Consider the following 19,281-nt stretch of genomic DNA (forward strand, 5'->3'; position numbering starts at 1 on the left):
AGGAGAAGCACATGGACGCAACTTCCTACTATCATTCCTCTTATCAAATGGACTTCCGGTCTCAACTAATAGTATCTATGATCTTTTTCATTTCTTTGTCATTAAGATATTCACAAGCTGATAAATTTTTAAATTCAGTCTGAGAACAAAATCATCTATCACATTGTGCTGCCTAACTGTATCACTAAGGCTTTATTTCTTGCCCTTTTGACTTTAGCACAGGAGTCACACATTGTCACTGTATTTCGTTTACTAATAATTGTGTTCAGCCAACAGTGTTTGTTTACTTATAGAGAGCTTCATGTTTCTTTAAGAAGTTTCATTAATTTATTATCAGAGCAAATGGGGTGAATCAAGAGATTCTAGAAGATCTTAAATTTCTGGTGATTTTGAGTAAGTATACCTAAAGTACCCATAAAGCGAGTCGTAAAATAAAATAATTGTTTTTCTCTTTTTTGCTTGCTTCCTAGCTTTCCTTCCTCCCTGGTGCAATTTTCTTTCCTTTCTTTTCAATTTCCTTCTCTCTTCTCATTGTTTCCAAGGAAGGGGGTATGGCATGGCAAGCTCCTGAAGGGGAACCCCATCTTGAGTGAACTGGATTTACAGTTTGAAGCCTTGTGCTTTTGGCTAAAGTTTGGAACAACCAGACATGTCTCAATATAAACATTTCGTCCAGAGTGAGATGATACTTCGACTTCTCTATTTAGCGTCAATTTAAAAGTCAGGACAGATGGTGTGCCATTACTTTTATTCTCTGGTGGAGATGAAATACAGGAAAGTATTTTATTATGCAGTTGTTAGGGACCGAGACTTTCACCAGCCCACTGAACCCTGACATGTTTAATGACAGGGATTTCTGGGGGGGGGGGGGGGGGCGGTTTCTCGACCTGTGATATCTCTGAATTGGTGGGGTCATGCACTCTATGTAAATGAGACTTTTGGTGACTTTTCAAAGAGACTCAAGCACGCAGCAAGCCTTGTAGACTGAACAGCTAAAGTGGGGCTTGGGAACAGAAGCTCCTCTTTTGCTTTAAAAAAAGGCCGCGACGAAAGTTGAAAGGGGGCAGTTCCCCTTCCTCCTCCTTTCGGAAACGCTGAGCATCTTGCCTGAATTGGAATAAAAACCTCTCCCGGGGAGGAATCTGGTTTGAAGAAAAGAGGTTCAGGAGGAGGGGAAAAGAAAAAAAAAAAAAAAAGTGTTTCAAGAGTTGGAGGGTCCAGGAGGAAAGTGTGAGTACGCACGCGTGGGTGCCAGCGCGCGCGCATGCTGGGGCGGGGGTAGCGCGTGTACCTGTGTGCGGCACGTGTGCGTGTGCCCACGCGTGCGCGGGGCTGCGGCTGGGGCTGCGGCTGGGGCTGCGCGCGCCTGCGAGTGTGTGCGGGGCCCCCGTGGGCGCCCGTGCGCGCGAGCCGGGGTCCGCCGAGCTGCAGCGCGCGTGTGCCCGGGCGCGGCGGGCGGCAGGGGCGGCGCGGGCTCAGCGGCGGCGGAGCGCGGCGGCCCGAAGTGAGCGGAGGGCGCCGGGGACAGGCGAGGCGCCTCGGCGGAGCCCGCGACCTCGGAGCGACGCCCGGGCGCGGCCGGCGGAGGGCAGCGGCCGGCAGCGGCTCTCGGCCCGGCGCCCCGTGACCGCTCCCTCCGCCGCGGGAGCCCCGGGGCTCCGCAGCCCGCGAGCGTGCGCAGCCGCCGCCGCCGCCGCCCGGGACGGGCCCCGCAAGGACCGTGCAGTGAGTATGGGGCCCGCAAGGCTCTGTTTCCCTGTTGCGTGGGGTTGAAGGCGTTTTGGTGCAAAGAAAGCGAGGACTCCGCGGACCCGAAAGACGGGAACGCCAGCCCCGCTCCTTCCCGGGCTGCCCTTCCCCCCGCCGCCTCCCGAAGCCCTCTGCCCCCGAGACGCCCGGGCCGGCGACTGCCCCGCTTTCCCGGGCCCAGGGCTGCTAGCTTCGGAGCTCGGACGGCAGCGGCACTTGCGTCCTTGCTCTCCTCTGGGTGCGCAGGTTCCGGTGGCGCCGCGCCCCAGGTTTGCCTGGGAGCCTTGGCCTCCAGGCCCCCTGCAAGAAGTGCGGAGTCCGCTTGCAAAAGTTTAATTCTCACGTCAACTCAGAGGGCGGCAGTTTGCACTGTTTAAAAAAAAAAAAAAAAAAAAACAAACCCCATATGCCCACCACAGGAGTCTCTTTATTATGTAACACGGTTTAGGAGTCTCTTCTGAATCCATCCCCGTGGCACCCCGCCGAGATCACCGTTTTCAATTTTGTGATCCACCCTCTCCAGCCCAGAGCAGAAGGTTTCTTCTCAGCTACATGAAATGGCAAAGGGAAACGGTGAAAAACTTGACACCACAGATAATACCCTCCTGGTAGGAAGAGATCGAAATTTGCAGGAGGGCTGGATACCTGGCTTTGGTTTACTTCTATTTAGATACGTATTTTTAAGAGCCCGGTTTCTATTTTTATGAGGATGAGAAGGAGCGTTGGAGGGGCAAAGAAATCATTTTGTTCTCAAGTTTGAGGCTGATTTTTTAAGTTCTTGCTGCGCATTACCCAGATTCTTTGGTGCTGTAGTGAGTAGTTTCTTTTAGTTTTCATCTGGGTCACAGAAATAATTTTCAAGGCATTTAATTTTCTTTTCTGCCTTTTTTTTTTTTCTTCTACTCTTGTGCTCAGTCCTGTTGCCTGGTGTGAATTACACAGCTTAAAAAGAGCATTTCCGGGGGCTGGTTGGAGTTTATGACCTGGGAATCTTGCTGGAGAGATTAACCTCTTCACGGCTGCTTCGCAGACCAGACTTAGTGATCCAAAGCCTCCTCGGGTTTCTGCTCCAGAAAACTGACACCACCATTCCTGGCTCTAGTTAAAGCTTGAAGAATTACTTCCCAGTTCCCTGCCCACACTTGATAAAAGTGCCTTCAGCATGATTCTAGGAAAATGTTAACTACCTTTGCTCTCTCTCTCTCTCTCTCTCTCTCTCTCTCTCTCAGGGATTCTCAACACTTAGTGTGCTTAGGAACCTCTTGGGTGCTTGCTGAAAGGCAGGTGCCCAGGCCACACCCCCCCAAAGGATTTTAGGCCTGGGGAGGGGCCGAGAGTATACCCAGGTGATTCCAAAACAGATGAGATCTACATTTGGAAAAGCACTGCTCTGCGTCGTCCTTGGCAATTAAATTCTTGTCACATACTTGGTTATTATCATAATAAACTTGAATTTCAGCTGATGTTGAACATAAGGTATATGGAACATGGCTTTGCATGCTTGGCTGATACACCAGGGCTTTTAAGCAGCTTTCCCACCAACCTCATCTTTGTTACCTTGCTCTTCTTTCCATCTTTGCCTTTCCATTCCCGTGAGTGAGGAGGAGTTGGGCAAAGCTGCTTGCATGCCATGTCTTCCCCTCCCCCGTGTGTTGGGATGACCTGACCCCATATGGCCAAGCAGTGTTTGTCTTAGAAACTTTCAACCCAGGGCTGTTCTCTTTATCAGCCTCCCAGGGATACTCAGCTTCTGGGGATGGGCTAGACTGAAGGGGGCTGAGCTGAGCTGAATTATTTCTTGGGACTGTTCAGGAGGAGCCTAATTCCAAGAAACTGGGTTTCAATTAGACCAACCCACAGGATTGGGAGAAACAGGAAGTGATTCCTCCATTATGCTGAGGTCCTCGTTTGACAACATACGAAAGTAAGAACTCAGCCTCCCTCCTCATCTCCAATGACATTATATGCCATTGTATATTTGTAGGGAAAAGAAAATAGGATGTGGCCATCAGCGTCCCTTCCTTTTTTCCCCCTCTCCTCACCCCAAATGTTTGCAAGTGCCCACTATGTGCCAGGCTCCGTGCTACTTTTGGAGGACTGCAGAGAGATCCGTGTGTATGCGCACAGAGCCCTTGTCCTCAGGGTGTTTCAGGTCTTAGCTGTTGCTGACCAGTCTTGGATGAGCCAGCTAATCTCTCTAAACTTCACTTCCTCTGTCAAGAAACTCCGTTGAGTTAAATGAATTTGAGTATCTTTCCAGTTCTGAAATTCTGACATTGGTGGACACGGCTGGTTTAGTCTTCTAAACACAGATAAGGGGGAATGGGAGCTTTTTAGCATTTGCTTTGAAAACAGGCCCAAAGACTTGGCTTATTGCTCTTCTGAAAATTTTTCAAAAATATCTTTTAACTTTTCTTTCTCTCATAAGAAACTGAGACCACCGGTAGAGTGAGTTAGGCAAATCCTACCTTTGCAGAGCACACAGTCATTCCTCACAGTGGGGTCCTGTAACTCTCCAGAAAGGCTGTCTCTGTGGGCCAGGTTACATAGGACAGCAGCCTCTTATCTTGTCTGAATCTGGTGTCGCTAGCGCTTTGGAGAGCTGGGTGGTCTGAACAGGGCTTGACCGCTTCCATACTTGCACAGCTTGCAACCTGACCCTTTCATTCAAGTGATTTAATAGCTTTTGTGCTACCAGGTGAGAGACTCAAACGGAGACCTTTGAGGGTCTGGGGGGAAAAAAAAACAACTCCCTAAGGAAATCCGCATTTTGTCTATACTATAGTTTCTCTCACTGCCATGACTGCAACATTTCAAAGGGTTCTAAAGCTTGGCCATCCAGATAAGGAAATATAGCTGTGATTTGTGCACTCTTCTGACAAATGTAGCTTCCAGCTGTCTGAAGATATTATGTTTGGGTGGGAAGCTACTCACTAGATGACAGAGTACAGGGATATTGCAAAGTTGGATATTTTTGACAAAAAGTTCTTGGCCTCTTGTTGGTAGGTTTACAGGAGGTGCCAAAAGAGTCTCTGGTTTCACTCTTATCCCTCCCTATTTATAGGTTGCTGATATGATGTCAAAAATAATCCTTTTATGCATCATGCAGAGGCTTCTAAGATTGTATGTCACTCTTCACTCTCAGTTTTATCCTGGAAACTTTCATATCTGGCTTCTTTAGAGCTATCTCCGTGCAGAGAACACTGGAGGACCCACTGAGCTCCGCATCCTTCCATCGGTGTTCCACATCCCTGGGATCCTATCTCTGCATTCTGCCAAGTGTTATCAGCTGCTCAGGACTTACAAATGCTCCCTAAATTCTTCGTACAATAAATGAGCCAGGACTTGATCTCATGAAGTTGTACTCCATGCCATGGGATTTTCATTCCAGGGTCTGCATTTCCTGTTGGTTTAAAAAATCTTCATTTTGTAAATGCTAAGCCCAAACCATTGTGAAGTTGGGAGAATTTCAGAAAGGATTGAAATTCCTAGAAGTGAATTCATCCAAATGTTTAAACGTTGTTGGGTATTTCCTATCAAATCTCTTTCGTAGCCCAGATTTGTTTTTCCCGTTAAAATGATTCTCCTCCTTGGAAAGGCAACACGGCAGCACACAACAGCAACACTTGGATTCTGTTTTCTGTAAATCTTCCTTTTTGTTGTAACGTGGTGGGATAATTCTATTTCATTCAATAAGCCTTAGTGATTATTTTGAAACCCAAAAAGTAGTATTAAATAGAGAGCTCAAATATTAAATTGGAGTGGTGTAATAGAAAAAAAAGAAAAAGAAGAAGACTCTTTGAATAAATTTCAGCTGGGTTCCAGTCCTGGGCTGCAATATTCTTTGGTTCTGTAATGTTGGCTGAGTTACTTACTCAGTTTCCTCTGAGTAAAGTGAAGATATGGACACTTAGCAGATGCTCATGAGAGCTAAAGGATGTTTGGAAAGCACCTAGCATGGTCCATGATATATGACAAGTGCTCAATGAGTATTTCTTCTCTGGAAGAGCGCTAACACAGGTGTGAAGGCTGGCAAGGATCACACATGTGGCAAGCCCCTCAATTTATAGGTGAAAAGAGAAGAGAAATGGGAAATTAAGCTTTCTTCCAGATTTCATTGACGAAACAGACTAGATGTCAGCCCACCACTTCTCTGGCCTTGGTCCCACTGATTCCTTCTCCCAGATGGAACAGACTCAACCAGCTTTCGACTCTCAAAGCAATTAGTACAGAGAGCAAGGGCCAATGTTAAAACCATTCTGTCCTCATTTCTTCCTGACCCTCCAGAATGGAAGACTTTTATAGCTATTTCAGATAAATACATCAGGAAAGAAATCATTTTATTTTTTTTTGGCTGGGAGGATTTTGCTCCTTTGTAGCCAGGGGCCCAACTTCTGGGGGAAATGTTTGTTTGAGAATTTGAAACTCTGGGCTCTCCCCATGGGCAGCCTGTGAACTATCACCAGACAAAACGACAGGCATTCAAACATGCAGCGCTCCCCCTGCCTTGCCCCCTGGTCTTTTTCTGTCTCCCACTAGTTTTTTTCTTATAGGTCCAGTGTTTGCACTGTGATAAGTAAGTCACTCAACTAATATTTACTAAGCTCCTCTGTGCCAGAGCTGATGACCAGGGCAGGAAAGACTTGAGTGAGCAGAACAATCGTAGTTATTATCTTCAAGAAGCTTACAGACTACAGTAAAAGGCAGACTTTTAATAAAATGACTACAAATAAACAATTAAAATGCCACTTGTGGTAAGGGTATCGCAGGATTCTATGCAAGCAGATAACACCGGTCTGGGAGGTTAAGACCTGAAGGATGCATAGAATTTGGCCAGGGGAACAAGAGTTTGGTAGAAATAGGGGAAGGGCATTCATGGCAGATGGAATAGCCGTGTATGTGTAAAACATATAAAGGCTCAGAGTGGGCAGGGTAGTGAGTTTAAGAAGGAAGAGCTGTGTGACTAGCTTGTCAGGGGCAAGGAGGAGAATCCTGTGAGAAGAGACTGGAGAGATGGGCAGAGGACAATCACGCAGGGAAATGTAGTGTCACAGTTAAAGGAGACCTCAGAAAGCACCTAATCCACACTCTCTCCCTTCCTCTGTCTATGTCTCAGCCCGTGCCATTATTGGACAACTCTAAAGGAAAATTCCTCCTAAAAGTAGAGTGCAGGGCATCTGGGTGGTGTGGTTGGTTGAGGGTCTGACTCTTGGTTTCAGCTCATGTGATCTCAGGGTCATGAGATCGAGCCTTGTGTGGGGCTCCACAGTCAACGCAGAGTTGGCTTGAGATTCTCTCCCTCTTCCCCTGCCCCTCTCATTCATGCTCTCGTTTTCTTTCTCAGGTAAGTAAATAAATCTTAAAAAAAAAAAAAGTAGGGTACAATTCCACCTATCCAAGGTTCTGCACCCTGGACCCAGAGAGTAAAGTTACTCCTTTTTCAAATAGTTCAAAGACAGACTCTTTTTTTCATAAATTACTGCCAAAGTAGGTCTACTCTTTCCCATTCACATGCAGTTGATTTTTTGGGAATGTAGTCTTACATTCCCAAACGTGAACTTACTGGCTTCAGTCCATTATTCCAGCCTCCGATTGTTGAGACCAACAACAATCGGTCTTGATTGTGTTCCCAGTGATAACAGTTACACTTTTGAATTTGTGCTGTTTGTTAATTGGATAAGCTTGTCTTCTGTATATTGGTTTAGGAATTTGGAAAATGATTTAGCCAGAGGAGGCCAAAAATGGAGCTATGGGCACTACTCAAGATGTTTCTTTTAAGAGAAAGGGTGTCTCTAACCTCTTTTTTCCTTTTTTCTTTTTAGAGGGAAAACTAGACACATCTCTAAAACCCAGACTCACAGAAATATTCAAGTTTAAATGAGAAGAGTTCAAAGATGTCAGTGTGTGAAGGCATAGTTCAACTGTATTTGCTGCTTTCATTTACTGAGACGTGTTGAGCATATATCACATGCAATAGATGCTTTGTTCTCCTGCCTTCAAAACACTTAGATGAATAGCTACTCCATCAGGTAGGATGTGATAAATGCCCTGTGATGGATTTAAATAAAATTCGATTCTTCTGCAAAGCAGGAAAGAAATATTTCCAAATGGAATGATCATGTCTTAGGACATCTTGAAGGAAGTATTTCATGAGGCCTTAATACATAAGGATTTTATTTTATTTTATTATTTTTTATTTATTTATTTTTAAGATTTTATTTATTTATTCATGAGACACACAGAGAGAGGGGCAGAGACATAGGCAGAGAGAGAAACAGGATCCTGTGGGGAGCCTAATGTGGAACTTGATCCCAGGACCTCAGGATCACGACCTGAGCCAAAGGCAGATGCTCAACCACTGAGCCACCCAGGTGCCCCAATACATAAAGATTTTAATAAGGATGGAAGCAAAGACATTCCAGGCAAGGAGCAGACATGAACAGGGACATAGGGATGGGAAGGGTCCAGCAGGTCATTGTGAATGTGTAACTGGAGGCTATGGGAGAAGGTAGGACTGTGGTTTGGGAATGCATAAGTCTATAGGTGTTAGCCAAAGGCTGTGAGAGTGGAGGTGAGAAGCCAGTGGAGCTCGAAGTTTTAAGAAATGCTACATTTTTAGCAGTGCAGTGTGACCCAGAGGAGATAAAAACAAAGAGGGAAGAAATAGAATGGAGAGCAAATAAAAGAGAAAAAGGCAGTGGTTAGGTAGAGAGAGAACCGAGAGTATATTGAGGTATAGAACCCAGGAAAGAAGCAATTACCCAGAAAGTGGGTAGAGGGCACTGTTAGGTGCTCAAGATCAGAGAGGATTGTTGGAGAAAATTTCAAATTGATATATCAATTAGCAGGTCACTGGCAGCCTTTGAGATAGCTATTTCAGTAGACTTGTGGATATCAAAATCAAGTGGTCTTCTTAGGGAATGCAAAGTGGTGAGGGGTGAGTAGAGACTGGGATGTAGGCTAGTTGGTCAAGATGAGGCCTATGGTGGGAAAGGAGAAAAGAAGGTGTTTGATGAGTAGTAAGAGTAATAGTAGTGGTAGTGGTAGTGATGGTAGTAGCAGTGATCAGAACACTAACATTTATTGAACACCCACTGGGTTCTAATGTCTACACACGTATTTCTGCATTTGATTCTCACAACACAACCATAGGTTGGTGTTTCAGTCCTTTTTTTTTTTACTGATAAGACAACTGAGACTAAGAGAACTTAATTTGGCCAACATGATGTCACCAGTAGGCAGCAGGACCAGCATCCAAATCTAAGGTCACCATGTCCTCAAGACTCACTGGTGTGGCCGCTCTTCTGTTTCAGGCTTGCCTTCTCTTATGGGGAGGGCCACTGGCTGCCGATTAAAGCCCATTTATCAAAGGGATAACAACAATAAAAACAAACAAGGATGGGGACGCACCTGAAGAATTGATTTCTAGGGATCCCTGGGTGGCGCAGCGGTTTGGCACCTGCCTTTGGCCCAGGGCGCCATCCTGGAGACCCGGGATCAAATCCCACATCGGGCTCCCGGTGCGTGGAGCCTGCTTCTCCCTCCGCCTGTGTCTCTGCCTCTCTCTCTCTCTCTCTGTGACTATCAAAAATAAATAAAAAATTAAAAAAAAAAAGAATTGATTTCTACCAAGTATAGAATACATTTCTGGCTCATTTCTAAAATACAATATAACCTTTTTAATGTAAAGTCATTGAGTGTAGGACATGGTTATGGTTGGGGTGACTTGGTGCACCAGCAGTTCATTGTAAATTCCAGACACAAGGGCCTTTTCTCTTCCTTTCCTCTCCTGTTACTCTTCTTTCTTCTCCTTTTCTTTCAATATTTGCCTCCTCTTAAGAAAATCAGACTCCTGCTACCCACCTGTCACAGCTTGTTAACTTTGATCTCTTTCTTCACTGTGGCCTCTGCTCAGACCCATTGGCTTTCACATAGTAGATCTGCAGGAAACATCACAGCATTTTATAAGAATAATTTTGCTCGGGGATCCCTGGGTGGCTCAGTGATTTAGCGCCTGCCTTTGGCCCAGGGCGCAATCCTGGAGTCCCGGGATTGAGTCCCGTGTCGGGCTCCCTGCGCGGAGCCTGCTTCTCCCTCTGCCTGTGTCTCTGCCTCTCTCTCTCTCTCTATGTCTATCATGAATAAATAAATAAAATCTTAAAAAAAGAATAATTTTGCTCGAATATTGGAGAATAGTTGATGCCTTAAGCCCTTTGCATTCTTGGAACAATTAAAAATAACCACTGCTGGAGTTACTGATTGGTGATTAAGAGGTCACTGGAGGTGACTTTTCAGTGCAAAAGGAACAGCAGTTGAGTGGCTATTGGACTATATGAAGTAGCTACCCAAAGACTTTCACACTGGTTTTTGTATCCTCTTCATATCTTGTTTACCATATGTATGAATTTCCTAGGGCTGCCATAACACTGGACCACAGACTTGGTAGCTTAAACAACAGAAATTTATTTTCTCACAATTCTAGAAGCTAGAAATTTAAGAACCAGGTGTCAATAGGGTTGATCCTCCTGAGACATCTCTCCTTGGCTTGTAGAATTGATTTCTTCTCCCAGTGTCTTCACATGGTCTTCCTTCTGTCCCCATCTGTCTTAATTTTTTCTTTTTATAAGGACACTAATTATATTGGATTAAGAGCCACCCTAATGGCCTCATTTTAGCTTAATTACCTCTTTAAAGACTGTCTCTAAATATAGTCACATTCTAGGTACTAGGGGTTAGGACTTCAATATATGTATTTGGGGAGAACAAAATTCAGCCCATAAATAATACCATGCTACCATGTCAAGGCCTCTACCTGGTATTAGTTAGCTGATCTTCCAAATTCTGAGGACATTACTACTCAGAAGGAAATAAAATAAAACCCATGGACTTATAAATTCACATTTAGAAATCCATTTGAGTGGCTCAGTTGGTTAAGCATCTGCCTTCAGCTCTGGTCATGATTCCAGGGTCTTGGAATCAAGCTCCACATTGGGCTGTCTACTCAGGGGGGAGCCTGCTTCTCCCTCTCCCTCTGCTGCTCCCCCTGCTTGTGCACTCTCTTGCTTGCTCTCTCTCAAAAAATAAATAAAATCTTAAAAAAAGATTTGTAATACACTCTGGATTTAGAGCTTGGCTTCAGGATAAGGTGACAAGGAAACTTACTCAGGCAGGACTAACTTTGCACTTTTAAAAATTCTTGATGAAATCCATTTTATTTTTCTCATTTGACTACAAAACCTGCACAATGCCAGTTCAACTCTTCAGGCTAGGAGGGAGCAATGTGCTCTGTGTACTGTTTTGCATTGTAGATGCTATGAGGCCTCCTACATTGATTGTTGCTGGATTGCTGTATTGGAAACTCCTGGCCTTTATTTACTCCCTGATACAGAGACATTTCCTTGTCTGTAACTTTGTCAGTTGCTTTGGTGCTAGGATTCTTGTAGTTCATGGACGTCACAGGCTATGAGATGCATTGGTAGGAAGGCTCAGGTCCTCATCCATTGTTTCCCCCACTGAAGTGTTTGCATTAAGAATGGCAAATGATGGGGTGCCTCTTCTGGCTCAGTTAGTTAAGCATCCAGCTCTTGATTTCGACCCAGGTCATGATCACAGGGTTGTGAGATCGAGCCTTGCTTTGGGCTCCATGCTGAGCGTGGAGCCTGTCTTAAGATCATCTCTTTCTCTCTCTCTCTGCCCCTCATTCTCTCCCCTCTCTAAAAAAAATACGGCAAATGATGACAACCTCTTAAGCTAATAGAGATATTTTCCGAGATCATATTGGTGTTGCACAGCAGGCTTGCTGTCAAGAACAGCCTGGGGCTTGCACGCGTCACGTCTGAATAGTTAGTTCTGTGGCCAGAGAGATCCGACACCAGAACTTTAAGGTCTAAGACCTAGACTTTTCAGACTTTTAAGATTAAGACTAAAGACTTTAAGACAATGACATGGCAAGGAGCACATGTGCCCATAATGTGAGGGCAGCTGAATTTGTTAATTAACAACAATGACAACAAACACAATCTCTACAGTAACCTTGTGAAATCAGTGTTATGGATCCTGACTGTACAGATAATGAAAACAAGTCTGAGAAGGTATAAGTAACATATTTATTTTAAGGTTGAGGTTCTTTTGCACCTTCAAAGGATTCAAAAAGTGAATGGCTTAGTCAAAGTACTTAACCCTTAGTTCAAAGGCTTAATTGAGGTCTGCCTACAAAGAGATGTGTGAAGAACATGACATAAATGTCATGCATTACTATCTGACTTTCTCTTTATATAAGAAGAAAAAAAAACAGTTATTTCCTTCAAAAAATTGATCCTTGTGGTTTTTTTTTTTAATTGAGTAGAAAAAGACAAATTGTATATCCAAGCAGAAGACTGGAGGTAGTGAGATGGGCTCCAGTGGACAAGATTGAAAGTTACGATTGTGGTAACAAATGTTATAAGAGGCATGAAATAATGGCCACTGTTCCATTGAGGAACTGACAAGAAGAAACTGATACATTAGGAACACAAAAGGGAATTAGACTTTGGGGTCACGTGAGAGATTTTTAATTTACAGACCAGAAGGTCTGAATGTTTGTGCTTTGCAGCAGATGATTAAGCTGACAGCCTCAAATCCCTTTCTAATCTGATCAATAATGACTTTGTAAGTAATGATTTTAGGGAGACCTATTACTTCCTGCCTAAACCCAAATGATTATTTCCATCACAGTATGATATATCATACTATAAAAAAAAAGCATGGAAAAATATTAGCCTTGTGGGCAATAAAATTTGTGGTTGCAATACATGTATTTAACTGTGTCTTTAAAGAGTCACAGCGAGGGAAAAGTTGGAATGCAATGGAAACTAGTGCTAGCATAAAATTTTACTGGCTAAACTTTATGTTAATTTCTTTTATTTTAGACTGTTTCCTTTCTAACGAGTTTGCTAATTTGGGAAGCCACTGCCTCATGTCTGTACTTGTCACACATGTGACTAGCTTCCTAGGAATGGCCTCCCAGCTAGGCTGTCAGGGAGTTTCCTTCATTTCCTCTCTGTCTGGGGTCATCCTGTCTCCCTCTCCTCTTCCTCTTTGCTCCCCAATCACCTTCAAGCTGGATCTGGCTTTCAGCCTCTTCCTGGTACTGGTCTAGGTGGCACCCCAGCCCTACACCCACCACTTCCTCACACCCTGATAATTTTCAGACATGCCAAAAAACCTGCCTTCAGTGTTTGGGCCCTAAAGTCCCTTTTGCCTCTTCTACTCGGAGGAGAAGAAAATAAAGTGCTGTAGTTTATTGCAGAGAACTTTTGATTTCAGATGGCTGGACCGCACCCAGACAAATCAAATCTGAAATTTGAGATGATATGTGAGTGATCTTGATAAGAAGCCAGAGATGGGACCCTGCTGGTTAGGAGTGACATTAAGGCAACCCTTTCACCTTGGTGTATTTCTGGAATATTGTCAACGATGAAGACCATCATCAGCCCTCACAAAGCCTATTTACTTCCTTCCAACAATGAAATAGGGCCAAAGCCATGAGAGTGAAGTCTCTTTCATAGCCACTACCTTTCCTCAGGCCTCAGGAGACATGGGGTCAACCCCCACCCTGCATAACTCTGGGGGCGCCTTTTACTTTTTGGCCTGTGAAAACAGCACCCTAGCACCCTCGGAGCATGGTTACAACACAAATAGTGCCCCGTAATTTTGTTGTACTAAACTGAAAACACCCCTTAAAGGAGTCTCAGCTCCTTTGGCCAATACTTTAGAGAACAGGTATGTTAGTGTGGTTTCCCCAGAAATATCTTTCACCATGATGAGTTTACGTACTGTGCAGTGACATCACAGTGTGTACTGAATTTGTCAGCTAGTCTGGATGCTATGCCCATGGTAAATATGTTCTCACTTCTAGACAAATGATTTGCAAGCCCACTTAAAAAAAAAAGTCTATTTGTATCTTGGGGACTCTAAAACAGTGTTTAAACCAAGACCACTTGTGTGTGCCCTATTTGTCTTTCTTTTTAAAGAATTAATTAATTAATTAATTCGTGTATTTATGAGAGAGCAGGAGGAGGGGCAGAGGGAGAGAGAGAGGGAGAGAAGCAGACTCTGTGCTGATGTGCTGAGGGCAGACAACAGGCTTGATCTCTGGATCCTGAGATCATGAAATGAGCCAAAACCAAGAGTCAGACACTTAATTGACTGAGCCACCCAGTTGCACCTATCTCTTTATTAAAACATTTCTCTGACTTGGTGGTGTCTATAATTGTTATGTGATGCCATTCTTATACATTGCTATATTCTTGCACACACATGTACTCAACAATAAGTCATCAAATCAGACATTCAGATACTTTTTATTTGCAGCCTGTAATGTTTATGGAGATTTTGTTTTTAAAGTAGTACTGAAGCATTTTTAATCTCATTGCCTAAGAGCACTCTCCCACCCGCCCACTCACCACAGCCCACCCCAAATTCTACCAAAGTAAGCAGATTAAGTTTCCACTCATCTTAATGCAGTTAAGTTCAGCGGACCACAGAGGCATCAGGGACTCATGCGTGTGCTGGAGAACTAATACTGGAACTCGGTTAACATATGGGACCTCAGTGTGGGAGTGTCCTGTGGCCCGCAAGCCTTGCTGGCACTTGAGTAGTTGGAGATCCTGAGGAAGAACAGAGCTATACAATGTGGATAAAATCACCCTCAATTCTGAACATCAGGAAGTGCAAGGAGCAAGAAGTCACTGTGGTTTGGCTTGCTCCTTTTGTGTTGCTAATAGCACTATACTGCTCTTATGAAAAATTTCTAGCTCTGTTGGGTGTGACTGGAGAGTCAGTTCAACATAAATCATGGAACAGGTCAAGGATGGCTCAAATAATAATTTTTTTTAATTCATAAAACTTAGTTTCTGAGCAGATTTTGGTTTACAGAAGAATTGAACAGAGTTCTCACATACACCCCATCTCCCCAGTTTCCCCAGTTACTAACATCTTGTATCAGTATGGTGTACTACCATTGATAAGCCAATTGATGAGTGAGTTATGATTATCTAAAGCTCATAGTTTCATCCAGGTTCATATGTGATGTTGTATATTCTATGAGTTTTGATGACTGTTTAATGACATGTATCCATTACAGTGGTAACTTTTCCAACAAGTTTTAGAAAAAAAAAAACTGATTGGCCTGGGGCAAAAAGGACTGAGTTTCCTTGCGACAGCCTGCTCTGTGTGTGGGTGCACATGTGCATGCACGCTGGGGACTTTGGTTGAGCGGTAAGTAATACATTTACATACATTTATCACATTTAACTACTTTAATGGCCCTGCAAGGTATCAATTATCGTATAGGAGAGGAGCAGAGGCCAAGGAAGAATAATGACCTTGTTCAAGGAAATAGTGGAACGGGGAGAGAGCTGGTGGATCTGATTTATAGTCTGGCCTCTGTGCCTATTACTGTTGCATTTCTTTTCTCTTGAACTGTGATCCTAGAGCAGAGCATTAAACTCCCCTTGCTTCCTCCTCCTCCTTGTCTTGTACATCTTTTCAAAGTTATTTATAAAAAGCAAATATTTGTGAAACAAACAAATATTTGTTAAATAAAGTGATGTGTAGGTCACAGCTGAACATCAGAATTGTTCTAAGATCCTCAGCAGAGAAGAAAGGAAAGCCTCTCATTAGAGTTCTCATAAGTTTAATTGTTCGTTGGTTTTAAGAATTGCCATTTTTTAAGGGTTCATTTTCTTGTAGTGACACCCATCTCCTTAAAGGGCAGGTACAGGCAGCTAGATGATGGCGAGAGATGTTCACTTGGCAGATCTTGCTGGGATTGAAGGCTTTGCCCATGTTCTGGAAGGCCTGCTCCCAGGAAAAGTACTCTCAAACGATTGTCTGGGTCTCCTTACTGCCAGGATCCATGTATACCACTTGTAGGTTTTGTTTTTTTTTTTTTAACTTTACTACAGTACTTGATATTATGATGTGCTTTCCATAATCTGCTTGTATAAGTGAATAAAGCAGCAGGCCAAGCAATTCTTTAACCTTTGGCAAATCACTCAGCCCCTTAAGGCCACTACTTCCTCACCTTGACCTCTGTGTGTGTGCTGGAGTGTAGAGCATGGGGTTCAGGAACATGGGCTTTGGAGCCTGTCCGCTGGGATTGGAATGCCAGCTCAATCATTTATTAGTATTTGCCTTGGACAAATTATTTACCTTAGAATCAGAATCCTTAGAATAGAATCCACTCCAAAGGTGGTTGTGAAACAGGGTCAGATGCAAAGTAAATGCATAACACCTGATGATGATAATGCTGGTTTAAGTAAAATTTGGAGGAGAAGTTCCTTTCACCCCTAGAATTCTGTGATTTTTTATGTACAGTGACTTAATCTCAAGCAACATTACATTTTTTTATCATTTATCACCTGGTTTCTTAAGTCATCAAAAGCATTTCTAATACAACTCAAAACCACAATAAGATACCATTTCACATCAGTGAGAATGGCTAAAATTAACAAGTCAGGAAACAACAAATGTTGACAAGGATGCAGAGAAAGGGGAACCCTTGTACACTGCTGGTGGGAATGCAAGCTGGTGCAGCCACTCTGGAAAAAAGTATGGAGGTTCCCCAAAAAGTTAAAATAGAGCTACCTTATGACCCAGCAATTAGACTACTAGATATTTACCCCAAAGATCAGATGTAGTGATCCGAAGGGGCACCTGCACCCCAATGTTTATAGAAGCAATATCCACAATAGTCAAACTATGGAAAGAGCCCAAATGTCCATTGACAGATGAATGGATAAAGAAGATGTGGCTGGCACACACACACACACACACACACACACACACACACACAGTGGAATACTACTCAGCCATCAAAAAAGAAATCTTGCCATTTGCAATGACGTGGATGAAACTAGAAGGTATTATGCTAGGTGAAATAAGTCAATCAGAGAAAGACAATTATATAATTTCACTCTTATGTGGAATTTAAGAAACAAAACAGAGCAGCACAGAGGAAGGGAGGGAAAACTAAAGGCAAAATCAGAGAGGGAGACAAACCATAAGAGACTTTAATCATAGGAGACAAACTGAGGCTTGCTGGAGGTGAGGTGGGTAGGGGGAAGGTTTACCTAGGTGATAGACATTAAGGAGGGCACATGATGTAATGAGCACTGGTGTTATATACAACTGATGAAACACTGAACTCTACCCCGAAACTAATAATACACTATATGTTAATTAATTGAATTTAAATTAAAAACAGACTCTATAACTATCCCTAGAAGAAAGAAGACCGAATATTAACAGTATTGTCTCTGCATGTTAGAATTTTGCATAGTTTTTATTTTCTTCTTTCTGTTTATTTCTCAGATTTTCTTTTTTTTTTTTAAGATTTTATTTATTTATTCATGAGAATACACAGAGAGGAGAGAGAGAGAGGCAGAGACACAGGCAGAGGGAGGAGCAGGCTCCATGCAGGGAACCTGACATGGGATTCGATCCCGGGTCTCCAGGATCAGGCCCTGGGCTGTAGGTGGCGCTAAACTGCTGAGCCACCAGGGCTGCCCTATTTCTCAGATTTTCTACAATGAACTTGTACTATTTTAAAAATTGAGAAAATAAATATTATTTTTACAAAACTTCAGGTGTACTATGGGTTTACCTGGTCATTTCCTTATTGTTAGACATTTGGGTTTTCCAGTTTGGGATAATGAGTATCTTTGTTCATAAAATATTTTCCAAATTCATACTTATTTCCTTAAAAATATTGCCTTTAAAAAAAAAAGCATTTCCATTTCAGCAGATTTTTTAACAGGACTATTTGTGATGGTTGGCCTCTTTTCTGCACCAGACATCTGTGATTTTGGATTTTATCATTAGCTATGGCATGCAAGTAAGATGGTCTGCGTTATTGTAGCATAGCTCAAGGAGCTATGCTTGGTAGGTTTTGTTTTGTTTCGTTTTGTTTAAGATTTATTTATTTGAGAGATGGCAAGAGAGAGCAGCGGGGAAGGGGCAGAGGGAAAGGGAGAGAGAATCTCAACCAGACTCTACTCTGAGTGTGGAGCCCAACTCAGGGCTTGATCCCACAACCCTGAGATCATGACCTGAGCTGAAATCAAGAGTCAGACCCTTAACCGAACTGTACCATCCAGACATCACACTGGGTAGTTTTCTGAATGTTGAGCAGTCCTATTCACCATAAAGTAGTTCATCTTGAAAAGTAGAAGTTCTTTAAGTGTAAACTACTGAGTTTGATGAACTCATTAGAGCATTTTGCTCATATGCCATTGTAGCAATATCATTTTGTATTGTAAAGTATTTGATTAGGAATCTCTTGCAGACCTCAATTTCTCAAAGGTAGGGGCTATACCTTTGTGAACTGATACAAGTCAGCTACCTCTCCACTCATTTACACAAAAAACATGTTTCTGATATAACGTCTGCTTATTGGTTCTCTGATTCTTTCTCTTCATCTTCAACCATGCCCCTTTTGCCTTTCTAAATAAATCCTGTTTGTTCTAATCCAGCTCTCTCCCCTTGTAGGAGACCTCCCCTCTGCCCAGTCTGAGTCAAATGTCACCCTCCTATTTACTCCTGTAGCACACAATGCATTCCACCATTAGAACACTACCCACTCTTTTTTAATTCATAGTTTGTATGTCTGTCCTTCTCCATTACACTATAAACTCTCTAAGAGCAAGATTTTTTTTTGTCTTTGTAATCCTAGCCCTTATAGCCCTCGTCACAAAGTGGGTATTCTACAACTGCTTATGCCTTACTTAGAAGAACAAGTGAATTTGTCCTATTCAAACAGAGAACCAGGTATTCTAAAAAGGGGATTGTTTCCAGAAGATGAACTTCTGAACATGACTTCCTGTGAATTGAAACAGAATCTCACTTCTGGACAACTTGGTGTTTGATAGTGAGTTAGAAGATGCGGAATTGGGGATCCCTGGGTGGTGCAGCAGTTTAGTGCCTGCCTTTGGCCCAGGGCGCGATCTGGAGACCCGGGATCAAATCCCACGTCAGGCTCCCGGTGCATGGAGCCTGCTTCTCCCTCTGCTTGTGTCTCTGCCTCTCTCTCTCTCTCTCTCTCTGTGACTATCATAAAAAAAAAAAAAAGAAAAAGATGCAAAATTCACTCAAGAAGAGGAAAACCAATTTTGATAAGGTGACTCTGGGTGGGAAGGTCCTAAGTGTAAGTCTGGGGGTGTACACATGGTTTAGTACCAGTTATAGTCAACCAGAGTGAATGTGAATGGTTTTCATTCTGTTTAAGTTATTCAATTAAAACAAGCTGTTGTGAAAGTTTGTCTGATACATCCCTCTGGCTAAAAGCAAAGTGAATGTAAATTATGGCCATTCCTAATCTTCAAGGAAATGCCTTTGATGGTTAAAGAAACTTCAATAGTCATTAAAAACAACTGTAAATCGAGGGCACAAGACCATTATCCTCCCTGCCATTCATTTTCTCTACCTTTGAAGGGAGTTTTAGTGGAAGATCTTTGTAGAGAAAGGCCAGATGTCTGGTTTCCAAAGAGTGGT

At 43.1% G+C, this 19,281-nt stretch overlaps 1 protein-coding gene across 14 annotated transcripts in view; it reads left to right on the plus strand.

The window, feature by feature from the left end:
- The first annotated feature begins 927 nt into the window (after nucleotides 1-927).
- The window catches only part of FREM1 (FRAS1 related extracellular matrix 1), a 167,416-nt gene continuing 149,062 nt past the window's right edge, over nucleotides 928-19,281 (plus strand). For 9 of the 14 annotated variants that reach the window (XR_011995551.1, XR_011995553.1, XR_011995555.1 and 6 more), the window contains exon 1: nucleotides 928-1,230. The gene's annotated coding sequence lies outside the window, so the exon portion shown is untranslated. Of the gene's footprint in view, nucleotides 1,231-1,638; nucleotides 1,726-19,281 lie in introns of those variants that run through there. The other 5 variants (XR_011995552.1, XR_011995558.1, XM_072728244.1 and 2 more) reach the window with 3 other exon arrangements.

This window comes from Vulpes vulpes, chromosome 12 (genome assembly GCF_048418805.1).
Source record: "Vulpes vulpes isolate BD-2025 chromosome 12, VulVul3, whole genome shotgun sequence".
In the NCBI taxonomy this organism is placed as follows: domain Eukaryota; kingdom Metazoa; phylum Chordata; class Mammalia; order Carnivora; family Canidae; genus Vulpes; species Vulpes vulpes.